The following is a 14,288-nucleotide window of genomic DNA, read 5'->3' on the forward strand; positions in this document are numbered from 1 at the left end:
TATATATATACACACATACTATACTAGATGGAATTGCACTACATTCCCTAGGCTGGCCTTGAACTCCTCAGCTCAAGTGAGTTTCCTGCCTCAGCAGCAGCTGCTTAGCACACACCACTACTCCTGGCTTTATATTTTTAGTGCACCTGAGTTTTAACTATTACCCATCACCTGAGTTGTGTAGAATTATGCACTTCTGGCATCATGTTGTCGCTCAAAAAGTTTCAGATATTGGAATATCTCAGATTTTGAACTTTCAGATAAAGGATGCTCAACGTGTGTGGGAGAAAAGCTAAGCAGCCTGACAGAACACTGCGCTGCACGCACAGTGCAATACGGGAGTGACTACGAAGGAGCATCGATAATTAAATGAGCGGATGTGCATGTCTGCTTAATAATAATAAATACTGTCTTCACAGGCATACGGCACGTGCAGGTATGTGGAACTGCTGCCCTTGACTGGCCAGTTTGCACAGTTCATGGAACACCTGGTACACACAGGTTTCCTGGTTCTGATGCCACTGACTGGTGACGGGGACAGTGGGCAGAGGTAGCACTGTGTTGTACCCTCCACTACTTCAGCACCTACATAGTTCTTGAGCAGTTCACAATCACGTCATAATGTTAAAAGTTTACAATCTTGTGGAGCCACATTACTAGCTGTCCAGAGCCATGAGTTGGACATAGTTTTAGTTCATATAATTGTCTTCACAAATAAAAAACATGACATGATTTTGCATGTCTGTATCATAAATGATACACTCCACATCTTTCTACAAGGCTTTTTTCTTTCAGTATTGGGGATTGAACAGGGGCTAGAACATGCAAGGTAAGCACTGTATCACTGAACCCCAACCCAGTACTCTTTTTTTTTTTTTTTTTTGTACTGGGTATTGAACCCTGTACCTTCCCACTAGGCTACATCCCTAACTGTCGTTTTATCCGGGGTGACAGGTCCCAAGAATGAGGTGCCCACACATGACAAGAAAAGCAAGACAAGAAAAACAAGGGAAGCAAAAGTCTGGGATCAGGGGGCATACAGCCCCTTGGACTGCAGTCCCGATTACCAATCTCAGTCATCTTTTATTGAGTGAGAACCAAGGGCGTAGCTACTACAAATGGGCGGATACCAAACGTTTTAGTAATTAAAGCATTATCCTTCTCCAGTTCTGCCTCTTATGCTGCTGGCAACAATCACCTGGTGGGCCTCCCACATCCAGCACCACGCTTACTCAGTTAAGCTGGGGTTGTAAGTTGACCACCAGTTATCAGTCCACTATAATCACAGTGCTTACTTCCCATTAATTTTTACAGTGCATGGCAAGACTAAAAAATAGGGATCTCCTGCAATTCAAATACACTCTTATCTTCAGGTGAAAGGTTTCAGTTCATTTTTTGCAACAATAAATCAATCACTGTATGTCCTCAGTGCTTTCTAATCAAAGAATGTCCTTCTCCACATTTCCCCCTTTTTGTTTTGCTGCAATCCTTTGAAGCATCAGTGAGAAGGTTGCCAACTGTCTTCCTGTTTCTTCCGGCGTTTTCTGGATGAACTTTGCTAGACTAAGAGGATCAGGCAAAGTACAATTATAATACCATGTAAAATGACAGTAGATGTTTGGAAAAATAAGAATATAGTCCAAAGTCCATAACAGTGGTCAGTTATCAGTCTAGCTAGCAACTGTCAGAAGTTGTCGGTGACTAGAACCTTTCTGCATATGAATTAACATTATCATAAGATAAAAATTTTAATAATAATTCTCTCAATGTAGGTTGTGACACTGTTTTTTTAAGTACTTCTTTTAGTCTAGCTATAAATTCTACATACGGTTTGTTAGCACCTTGAATGACTTGAACCACAGAGGGAACAGTTTGGCCAGGAGAAGCAATCTTTTCCCATGCTTGGAGACAATACAATTTTGTTTGGACAATTGCATTATCATCATATTCTACCTGTTGATTGATACCAAACCAATCACCAGAGCCCATGAGTTGGTCCACAGAAATAGGGACGGGCGTTACTGCGGACTATTAATTCTGCCTCAACTCTCCACCAAGTTTTAAATTGAAGGAATTCAGCTGGACTGAGAACTGTGCATCCATTTGCCAATCCCATGGAATTAAACGGTCAGATTGAGCTAGTCCTGAAATCAACCCAGAAGTATAAGAAGAATTCACTCCATATGAAACACAAGCTTCTCAGTGAGCGGAGTCACTGATGAGGTAACCCACTATTTTTCACAACCCTTGGACTGTAACTACTTATTGGATCTTTCTTGCATATCTTTGTTTTCCTGAGAAACCACTTTGAGGATGCCAACATGTATTGCAGCAGCCATTAATGATTTCCTACCAATCTGTCCATAACTCTGTAATGTTTGTATTGCTCCTATTTTGTAAATGGATGCATGTTTGTTACTATGTGTTTGCAACAACAACCACTGAGAATAGTCAATGATTATTTGATTGATCACTCATGTATAGCTCTATTTGTTTTCCCTAGAGACCACTTTGGAGAAACCAGGGTATAGTACAACAACCATTGATGATTTCCTGCCATTTCTGTCTGTAACTCACTATTACTTGTCTATTTATTTTCCTGAGAAACTATCTTGAAGATACCAATAGGTAAAATAACAACCATTGACAATGTCCTACTACTTTGTCTGTAATTCGGTGTACCCCCTACTGCTTTGTTTTCCTTTTTACTCTTTAAAATAAAAATTAAAAAAAAAGAAACACAAGCCTGCTTCAATTCTTTAATAGTTTTCAAAGATAATGGAACATGATTATACCGAACATAACCTTGGGGATTTTCCTGATCACCTGGTAGCTCAGTAACTGTAACTGGGTACACAGCAAAAGCCTTACAAGCATCCAAATCTCCTTCCTGGTTGGCTTGGGCAAAAGCCTTCATGACTGTAGTCATGCGTAATGGTTTTTGAACAGTTAACTGAGGTGGACCCCTAAAAGGGTTAGACTTATCATATATTGGGGCTGAGGGCTGTACCGGATACACTTGAGAGACCAAAGAGGGAGGTGGAGGAAAATCTAGTTTCTTTTTCTTATAGTCAGTATTAGGTCCAAAAGATCCATACCTTCCGTCCTCCTCTGCAGTTGGTCCCTGTCCCTTAAGGGATGGAGTTTCCTCAGGTAAACTATTATCCGATTCAGAATCAGAGCTGTCTTCGCCTTTTTTACTTCTTGCATTCTGCAAGATCTCCTGCTCTGGTTCCAATTCTTTTTGTTTGTTTGTTTGTTTGTTTTTGGTTTTTCTCCGGTACCGGGAACCGAACTCACGACCTTGCGCTTGCCAGGCAGGCGCTTTTGCCGCTGAGCTAAATCCCCAGCCCCTCCAATTCTTTTTGAGACAGGAAATTTCCCATAGTAGCCCTGATGAACAATCCTGCAGTCCACTGGGCACTGACTTAATTTCCCTTCCGTAGTCTCGAAGACTGCTTTTGTTCTCAGGTCCCTGCTCAGCACGCCAATTTGTCATTCTAACCAGGGTGACAGGTCCTGAGAATGAGGTGCCCACGGATGAAAAGGAAAGTAAGAGAGACAGGAAAAACAAGAGAAGAAAAAGTCTGGGATCAGGGGGCACACAGCCTCTCGGACTGCAGCCCCGACTGCCAATCTCAGTCACCTTTTATTGAGTGAGAACCAAGGGCGTAGCTAGTACAAATGGGCGGATACCAAACGTTTTAGTAATTAAAGCATTATCCTTCTCCAGTTCTGCCTCTTATGCTGCTGGCAACAATCACCTGGGGGGCCTCCCACACCCAGCACCACACTTACTCAGTTCAGCTGGGAGTTACAAGTTGACCACCAGTTATCAATCCACTACAATCATAGGCTTTACTTCCCATTAATTTTTACAATGCATGGCAAGACTAAAACATAGGGATCTCCTGCAATTCAAATACACTCTTACCTTCAGGTGAAAGGTTTCAGTTCATTTTTGCAACAATAAACAAATCATTGTATGTCCTCAGTGCTTTCTATTCAAAGAATGTCCTTCTCCACACCTAACCATTTTAAACAATTTTTTCCTGGGTGTGGTGGTGCACACGTGTAACCCCAGCACTTGGGAGGCTGAGGCCAGAAGACTGCTGCAAATTCAAGGCCAGAAAAAAAAATTCAAGGCCAGCCTGGAGTACATAACAAGACCCTGTCTCAAATGACAGAAAACAATTTTATTTTAAATGTTGAGACAGCATCTCACCAAATCACTAAGTTGCCTAGGCTGGATTTGAACTTTTTTTTCCTGATCAGATTTTATTGGTACATTTTAGATATATATAATGATCACATTCAGCATAGAGAGTTTGTACATGATGTAATTTATTTCTTTCTTTTCTCCCATTCCCCTACCCTCTCTTCAACCCCTTTCCCTCCTCATTTACAAAAGCTTTGTTTCCATTTTTTCTTCTTTTCTCATTTTTAAAAAACTTTTTCCTTCTTTCCTTTCACCTCTTCGTTGTTCCCCTCCCCTTGTGAACATTTTCTTTCTGTTTCACAATATCTATTACACAGTTTGGTCCTCATTTACACTTTTGGTTTTTCACACCAGATAAACAATGCAGTATTTACACGTGTGTCTGATGTATTTCACTTAAGAGTATGGTCTCAAGGTGCATCCATTTACCTAGAAATGTTCCCAGCTTATCCTTCTTTACGGCAGAATAGTACCCCATTGTATAAAACACACACACACACACACACACACACACACACACACACACACACACACAATTTTCTTTATCATTCACTGGTTGATGGGCATTTGGGCTATTTCCAAGATTTGGCTATTACAAACTGTACTGCTATAACATGGTTGTGTATATATTGCTGTGGTATGATGTTTTTAATTTTTTTGTTTTTTTTTTTTTTTTGTCTTCTTGAGACAGGGTCTCGCTCTGAAGTTCAGGCTGGCCGTGAGCTCACTTTTTAGCCCAGGCCTTGAACTCACAATGATCCTCCTGCCTCAGCCTCCTGAGTGCTGGGATTACAGGCATGCACCACCACGGCTGATGCTTTTAATTCTTTGAGGAAGATATCAAGAAGGGGACTAGCTGGGGTGAATGGAACCTCTAGTCTGAGGAATCTCCACACTGATTTCCACAATGGTTTTACCAGTCTACACTCCCACCAACAGTGGAGAAGGGTTCCCTTTTCCCCACATCCTTAACAGCATTTGTATTTGATAAATTTCTTGATAACAGCCATTCTTTCTGGGTGAGATAGAATCTCAGCTTTGTTTAATTTGTATTAAGTGACCAGTGATGTTGAACATTTTTTCATTTATTTACTTGCTATTTGTATTTCTTCCTCTGAGAAGTGCATATTCATCTCAGATGCCAATTTGTGGATTGGGTCTTTAAATTTGGGGGAGTAGCCAGGCATAGTGGTGCATGCCTGTAATCGCAGCACTCAGAAGGCTGAGGCAGGAGGATCATTGTGGGTTTGAGACCAGCCTGGGCTCCAAAGTGAGCTCAAGGCCAGCCTGAACTGCACAGTGAGACCCTGGCTCAAAAAAGACAAAAAAAAAATTGGGGGGAGTGGTCATTTTTTTAGTTCTTTATATATTCTCAGTAATAATCAATTACCTGAGGAACAACGGGCAATTTTTTTTCCCATACTGTGGGTTGTCTTTTCACTCTCTTGGTGACTTCTCTTGCTGTGCAAAAGGAGATCCCAGCTGTTGATTCTTTGTGATAATTTCTTTGTGATTGGGGTTTTATTTATAAAGTGTTTGCCTACACCAAGGTCTTCAAGAGTTCTATCTACTCCATCTTCCAGTAGATTTAATAGTTTTTAAAAATATTTAGATCAGGAGCTGGGGATTTAGCTCAGTGGCACAGCGCCTGCCTGGCAAGTGCAAGGTTGTGAGTTCAATTCCCGGTACCGGAAAACAAACAAAAAAATTTAGATCATTGACCCATTTCAATTTTAGTTTAAGGCATATTGAAAGATATTGGTCCAATTTTAATCTTCAATATGTGCAAAACCAGTTTTCTCAGGACTCTTTATTAAAGAAGCTTTCTTCCAGTGAATTTATTTGACACCTTTTTCAAAGATAGAGTGGCTAAGTGTATCTGGAGTTGTTTCTGCATTTTCTAATCTGTTCTATCAATCCTCAGGTCTGTGGTTCTTTGTTTTTATTTTTTATTTTTTTGCCAGCACCATGCTGTTTTTATCACAGTAGCTTTGTAGTATAGTTTCAAGTCTGGAATTGTGATGGCCCTGACTTGCTTTTGTTGCTCAGAGTTGCCTTTGCTATTCTAGGTCAGTTTGGTTACAAATGAATTTTAGGATTGTTTTCTCTAACTCTGTGAGATATGCTGTTAGAATTTTGATCAGAATTGTATTAAATCTGTGTAACAATTTTGGAAGTGTGGCCATTTTCAGTATATTGGTCCTTTCTACCCAGGAGCAAGGGATATATTTCCATTTTCCAATATCCTCTTCAATCTCCTTTTTCAGAGTACTATAGTTTTCAAAGTAGAGGTCTTTTACATACTTTGTTAGATTGATTACTAGGTATTTCATTTTTTGGATGCTGTCATGAAAGGTCAGATTTCCCTAATTTCTCTCTCAGTGAGTTTGTTATGCATGTACAGGAAGGCTATTGATTTTTGAGTGTTGACTTTTCATCCAGCTATGCTACTGAATTTGCTTATTAAATTAAGAAGTCTTTTGGTGGAGATTTTGGGGTCTTCTATGTAGAGTATCATGTCATCCTTTCCTATCATTATTCCTTTTATTTGTTTCTCTTATTTAATTGCTCTGGCTAAAATGTCCAGAACTATATTGAATAGGAATGTTGACAGTGGACATCCTTGTCTTGTTCCTGATTTTAGAGTGAAAGTTTTCTGTTTTTGTTCATTTGGTATGATGTTGGCTGTTTGTCATAGATGGTTTTCATCAGTTTGAGATAAAGACCATCTATTCCAATTTTCGGTAGGATTTTTAATCATGAATGGGTGTTGAATTTTGTCAAAAGCTTTTTATGCATTTATTGAGATGATCATATGATTTTTGTCCTTGACTCTGTTAATATGGTGTATTACATTTATTGATTTACAAGTGTTGAACCATCCCTGCATCTCTGGGATGAGTCCTACTTGGCTAGTGTCTATAATCTTCTTTATGATTTGCTGCATTCTGTTTGCCAGTATCTTACTGAGTATTTTTGCATCTATATTCATTAGGGAGATTGGCCTTTAATCCTCTTTTTTAGTTGGGTCCTTCTCTGATCTTGGTATCAGGGTAATGCTTGCTTCCAGGAACAAATTTGGGAATATTGCTTCCATTTCAATTTCATTAAAGTTTGACAAGTAGTGCCCTTAGGTCTTCTCTAAACTTCTTATTGAGTTCAGCAGTGAATCCCTTGGGGCCTGGGCTTTTCTTTGTTGGTAGAGTTTGTTGTTGTTTGTTTTATCTTTTTGTCTTTTGAGACAGAGTTTCACTGTGCAGTTCAGGTTGGCCTTGAACTCACTTTGTGGCCCAGGCTAGCCTTGAACTTGCAGGCATCCTCCTACCTCTGCCTCCCAAGTGTTGGGGTTACAGGTGTGTGCCATCACAACTGGCTTCGTAGGTTTTTAATTATATCTTCAATTTCACTGATGATTATTATGGTTTGTGTCTGGATGTCCCCCCAAAGCCTCATGCAGTCATGGGGGCAGGCTTCTAGAGTTTATGATCCATCCATGGTCCAATGCTGGGATTATCGGTGTAAGTGGGACACCTGCCCTGGGGCGGGTAGTTTGCATACAGTGTAAGGGAGGGAAAGAGGATGCTTGCCCCAGGTTCTCCCTTTTGCATTTGTTGCTTGTTGTTGTCCTCCATTGCCATGAACTGTCTCTCTCTGCCCTGTGCCACTCTGCCTTGGAGCCAGCCAAGTATTGATTGAAACCTCCACAAACCGTGAGCTAAATAAACTTTTTCTTCCTTAATTCTTGGCATTGGTTATTTTGTCTCAGCAGTGAGAGAAAAGTAACTAAGACAATGACATTGGTTTATTTAGGATTGATATAGATTGATAGATATATAGATATATAATTTTTTTGGTGTTTTGGGGACAGGGTCTCGCTATGTAGTTCAGGCTGGTCTTGAGCTCACTTTGTAGCCCAGGCTGGCCTCTAACTCACAGTGATCCTCCTGCTTCAGCCTCCTGAGTGCTGAGATTACAGGCATTCCCCACCATGCCAGGCCTTTTTTTTACAAGTTTGAGGTTCAACATTAAGTTGTTTGAGTTCCTTCTGTTGTCTTTTTTTTTTTTTTTTTTTTTTTTTTGGTTTTTCTCCGGTACCGGGAACCGAACTCACGACCTTGCACTTGGCGGGCAGGCGCTTTGCCACTGAGCTAAATCCCCAGCCCCCCTTCTGTTGTCTTGATATGGGTATTTACTGCTTTAAATTTCCCTCTCAGGACTGCTTTCATTGTGTCCCAGAAGTTCCAGTACGTTGTATTGTTATTATCATTTAATTGTAGGAACTGTCCAATTTCTTCCTTAATTTCATTTGTGACCCACTGGTTGTTCAGGAACATGCTATTTAATTTCCATGTGTTTATGACGTTGTGTGGCTTCTTTCCCATTCATTTCCAATTTCATTGCACTATGATCTGATAATATGCAAGTGAATTCCTCTGCATTTACTTAAGCATATTCTATTAGCTCGTATGTGGTCTATTTTGGAGAACATCCCATGTACAGCTGTAAAAATATGTATTCTAATGTCGTGGGGTAGAGCACTCTGTAGATGTTTACTAAGTTCATTTGTTAAAAAATGTGGTTCAGTTCTAATATTTCATTGTTGAGGTTTGTCACTGGTAGACATCCTGTTGAGACAGATTCCAGATCCGTGTTGATTTATCCCAGCAACCCAGCGTTTTGGCCGTGTAGTAGATAATCTCAGTGAGCCTGCACCTTTATTGCCCCTGAAGTTCAGGCTGGTTTCTGGCCTTGAGCCTGGAACCTGCCCTGTTCAGCCTGCAGCAGTGTGTGCAGGCCTGAACTCAGCTGGGAGCTGCTGGATGAAGCCAGCAGTTGTTCTGAGTGCTGAGCTTCACTGGCCCCTCTCCAAGATGGCTCCTAATCAATCACCCTCTCCTGAGGGGTGGCTGAATCTGTGGCACTCACCGGCCAGCACAGTCCACAGCATCCACTGCCCCAGTGCACTGCTGCAGCTCTCCATGGAGGCCTCTGGGGTTGCCAGCGGTCGCCATGTGTCTGCAGGTTTGAACTATTCCTCCCATATAGTAAGTACCAGCTCAGGGAGAAGGTGCCACCTGCCCCTTCACTGAAGTTTCTTCCCTCTCCCCATGGGCTTCAATTCTCACTTCTGATCCTTCCTAGCTCCAGGAGACCCATGTCCCTCCTTCTCTTCCTTACATTACTATATTCCAGTGTCTGGACATCAAACCTTGGAGAGCTTCTTTCTCTGCTGCTCACCACTCTGCCTTCTTCTTGGAAGTCTTGGACTTGAACTTGTGATTCTCCAGACTTGGTTGGTTGGGAGTGGCTGAAGCTGGAAAGTAATTACACGTGCAGAACGAAGCCAACCCGAGAACCCAGGAGCTCCTCAGAGCATGTAAAGAAGACGCTGCAGCTTGTTAATTGATCGCTGGGTAGAGAGGCTGAAATTAATATCAACCTCTCGAGGGTATAAATAAATGCTGTACTGTTCTTGGGCAGTTCCTCTTCTCAGCTAAAGAGAGAAAGGATCTCCACCTGACCCAGATTTTTGTCTCTTGTCTATCTTTTCCTCATTCCCACTGCCATTCCTCCCCGGGGTACACCGAGAGCCCAACAAGTCCCCACATTTGGTGCCCCAACAGGGACCCCTGGTAAGGACAGAGTGGGCGGCGGGAGTGCTTCCTGAGTTTGCACAACAGGGAGGGTGTCGGTCTATGGTTCGTTTCTGTCCAGGGTGAGCCGGTCCTGAGAATGAGGTACCTGCAAATGAATAGAAAAGCAAGAAAAAACAGAAAAGCAAGAGAGGCAAAATTCTGGGATCAGGGGACTGTAGCATCTCGGACTGAAGTCCCGATTACCATCTTCAGTACCCTTTTATTGAGAAAGAACGAAGGATGCAGCAGTCCAAACGGGAGGATAGCAATGGTTTAGAAAGGTCAGTGCAACTCAATTACCACAGAAATAAGACTTGACTTAGTTAGCCATCATGTTATTCCTTCGGGCATATCTCAGCAAAGCATCTAGTGTTGTCCCACCGCTTTCCACAGGGACACAGGTGCTGCAGTCATTCCCTTTCCACCAATGCTTTTGCTAGACTTCCTCTGGAACAAAACAATCATGGCTTGGTCAGGCCTGAGGTAATACATTGAAAGAGTAACTACAGGATGTCCCTCTCCACAGGAGGGGGAAGTGCGTTGGTCAGAACCAGTATTCAGCACTGGTGCATCAGATGTAAAGCAAGGGCATGCAGTCCTCTTGGGCCAAAAAATATATGGACTTCAAAGAAGTGACAGAAGAGCCGGGCTTGGTGTCTCAGTCCTATAATCCCAGCTCTCGGGAGGCTGAGACAGGAGGATCCTTGCAAGTTCAAGACCAGCCTGGGCTACAAAGTGAGGTGAAGGCCAGCCTGAACTGCATAGTGAGACCCTGTCTCAAAAAGACCAAAACAAAAACAAAAGCAAAGAAGCCACAGAGAGAAAGGGATGTTGAAGTGCTAGCAGTTAAAAATGGGGCAATTAGTTTAAAGAATCCCGGGGCGGGGGGTGGTGTATATAGAAGTGTTTGTTGCATGTTTGTCTCCTGTGTTCATTTTTCTTTCCTGGATGTTGGTTAGGAGGGGTTTTACAACCATAAAGTTTTTGGCTTAGAACATTATTTTAAAATCAAGTACCGAGCCTGAGCAGGACAAGGACGGCAGAGCGATGGAGCTGCAGCTAGAGCCTGGGCCCTCTAGTCTCGCCTAATTTAATAGGAAAGGAGCTATGAGGGACAAAAGGGACCTTTCCTCACCAGAGAGGTTTCTTCCCAAATTCCATCTTTTGCCCTATTTACCCTGTCACTAACATTTAAACTCCCAATGACCCAAGACAAATAGTCTGTCTTTGGATTTGTGCAGATATGAGCTCCTCATATGCGCAAGGGGCTGCCTTCACAGCAGTTATCACTCAAGCTATTCATCCACGGTCTGGAGGAAAAGCAAAAAATAAGGCTGTTCGTTTGTGTTGTGTGGATGAGGAACATTTTGCCCAAAACTGCTCTGTAACTCCTGTAAAGGCAGCACAGCCATCGTCTGTCTCCAACAAAACCTTCCAGTCCTTGCACAAAGTGTCAGTAAGGGTACCCTTGGGAAAATAAGTGTAAATCTAAAACTGATATAAACACTGGCCCGTCCTGGAAAACTCCCACTGGGGCTGCCTCAGCCCCATCAGACAATAGGGCGCAGACTGGGTGCCCGGAGGGAGTGGACTCGACTGGGATTATCCGGGCCGTTCATCGGCAGGCCTGGTCCCGCCTCGGCTATCCACGTGCACCACCACCTACCGGCCTGTGCGCTGGGGGCTAAATAGGAGGGTCCTGACTGCGGAGCCCCTGGCCCTGGCTCTCCCTGCCACTTATTTATGCGCGCTTCTGGCACCGGAAATTCGGCCCAAATATTATCTGTGCTTAAAATCCAGGCAAAAACAAAATATCCAGCCGCAGAGTGGGAGGGGACCAACAGCGAGTGAGCCCAGTGCCCGCGGCCCATTGGCCAAGACAGTGTGGCTCCGCATTCCCGTTCCCTCCTGCCTGGCAGACTGGATCCCAGAAAAGTGTTCTGGTTTTTTGTTGTTGTTGTTTTTGTTTTTCCCGAAAAGTGTTTTGGATGCCTCTGCCGCGCTGCCCACTGGGCTAACAGGCAGCCGTGCCTATAGAAGTAGCAACCGCCACAGCGCCTGTCTCAAAAAAGCAAAACAAAAAACCAAACGAACAAAAACCTTATTTAATCACCTCAGACTCTCGTATCATTCAATTGGTCATTCTCTTGACAAAAATTAATAAAACTCTAAATAAGAGACCGGGATCCAAGGGCTTTGGATCTCCTGACACCTATTGGTTTCAACAGATTAAACAAAATCACCCTGAGATGGAATTACCTAGTAAAGGAAAATTATTTAAAGGGCTTTTAGACACAGGTGTGGATGTTTCAGTTACTGCCCAGCACCACTGGCCTAAAGCATGGCCTCTGGATGTGACCACTACAGACACCCTAGCAAAAAGTGTGAAGTCGCTGACCTGGAAGGACGCAAGCTATGACAATTTCTTCATGTTTGGGTCACCTTATCCAACAGAGATAAGAAAAGACATTACAATAAGATACTGTTTAGGACTGACACTTGCCAAGGAGTGTCCATATATGAGTGGTTTTATTCACCTAACATAATGGCTCTGGCAAGTAGCTAAGTGGGAGAAGATTCCCTCTTGCATCAACCTGATGCTGCAATTAGAGTCCATCTTATGGATAGGTACCATATCCACTTTTTATGTCTTGGAGTGTTAGAGGTAATGAAGCCAGCTAGCCAAACTAATATGAATGATCTTTTTCAAGTACATCCCAAGTCTTTGTGTGACTATTCCTAGACATTGCACTGATCTTTTTAAGAGGGATCCTAAAAATGCCCTGATAACTGATTTCTTTGGAAGCGCACAGAAAGTAAAAAATTACAACACAGACTATTAGTTTGCGACAGGATTCAGAAATCACAGAAAGCGGCCACACTGTCCTGATGCTTGCTGACGATACGGTCTGCAACCCTAGAAATCCCAAACCAGCTACCGTGTGTAGTCACAAGAGTATGGAACTAAATGTATGTGGAGATGATACAAAAGCAAATTATAGAAGCTACAAGGTGACCGTGAAAAAAAGGTTTTACGGGTATTAACTGGGAGGATTCCACCTAGTAGTCAAAACATCTTCTTTCTGATGATAGGAGCAATATTCTTTTTTTTTGTTTTTGTTTTTCTCCGGTACCGGAAACCGAACTCACAACCTTGTGCTTGCCAGGCAGGCACTTTTGCCACTGAGCTAAATCCCCAGCCCAGAAGCAATATTCTTATTGTATGACAGGACATGATGGAAATGGTTTCTTGAAATTTCAAGATTCTGACAAAATTACCAACACAGCTAGGCCTGGTAGGAGGATCGTTGCAAGTTCAAGACCAGCCTGAGCTACAAATGAGCTCAAGGCCAGCCTGAACTGCATAGCGAGACCCTGTCTCAAAAAGACAAACAAAATTTACCAACATAGAACTTGCAGATGCTTTTGAACAAATGTGGCAATTCTTCCAAACTGTTCAGATTAACCTTAAGTGATTTTAAGACTATTTAAAAATCTTAATTAACTCCACCCAGCTTTGGGGCTAACTTCTCTTGTGTTATTAATTGTCATTATCCTTCAGACAAGTTAATTTGCTTCTGTTTTCACAGATGGATTATCTTAGGGTAAGGGATGCTACATGACGGCTTCCTCCTCCAGAATACAGGCACGTCATGTTCCCTGTTTTATTGGTCGTATACATTCCTGTTCTCTATTGCCAGGGCTTCTCACTGAAGGAAACTCTGCTATAGAGAAATTGCTGGCTACTGTCACTGTCACTCCCTCGGATACCATTCAACAGGCTTTGGCCTCTCGTGCCACCTTTCATCAAAATGCTCTGCCTCACGCAAACAGTTCCATTTGACCCGGGAACAGGCCTGAGAAATTGTTGAACAATGTTCCTCATATATAATACACATTCCCTCACCTCCTATGGGGGTCAATCCCTGAGGGTTGCACCCCAATCATCTTTGGCAGATGCATGTCACTCACATTCCTGAATTTGGTTCTTTACACGGGGTCCATGTTTCAGTGGACACTTCCTCAGGGTTCACTTTCGTTTCCGCCTGCACTGGTGACGCAGCTGAGCACGTCATTGCTCACTGCTTGGATGCCTTCAGTGGCCTTGGCTGCCCACGGGCACTTAAGACTGACAATGGCCCAGCATTTACAAGTGCTGCTTTCCAAGGGTTTTGTAACACTTTTCATATTTCCCTTACCACGAGGATTCCTTACAACCCTCCAGGTCAAGGACTTGTTGAACATGCTCACCAAACTTCAATTACTAAAACAAAAGGGGGAAATTTTCCCTACAAAATTCATACCTCAGATAGAGGTGAGACTTCCCTTGGCAGTATACACTATAACTTTTTTTTAATTTTAAAGAATAAAAGAAGGATAACATAATAATAGGGGGGACTTAGCAAATTACAGACAAAATGGTAGGAAATTAT

The sequence above is a fragment of the Chinchilla lanigera genome, unplaced genomic scaffold (assembly GCF_000276665.1).
Source record: "Chinchilla lanigera isolate Chin_1 unplaced genomic scaffold, ChiLan1.0 scaffold00131, whole genome shotgun sequence".
NCBI classification, from domain to species: domain Eukaryota; kingdom Metazoa; phylum Chordata; class Mammalia; order Rodentia; family Chinchillidae; genus Chinchilla; species Chinchilla lanigera.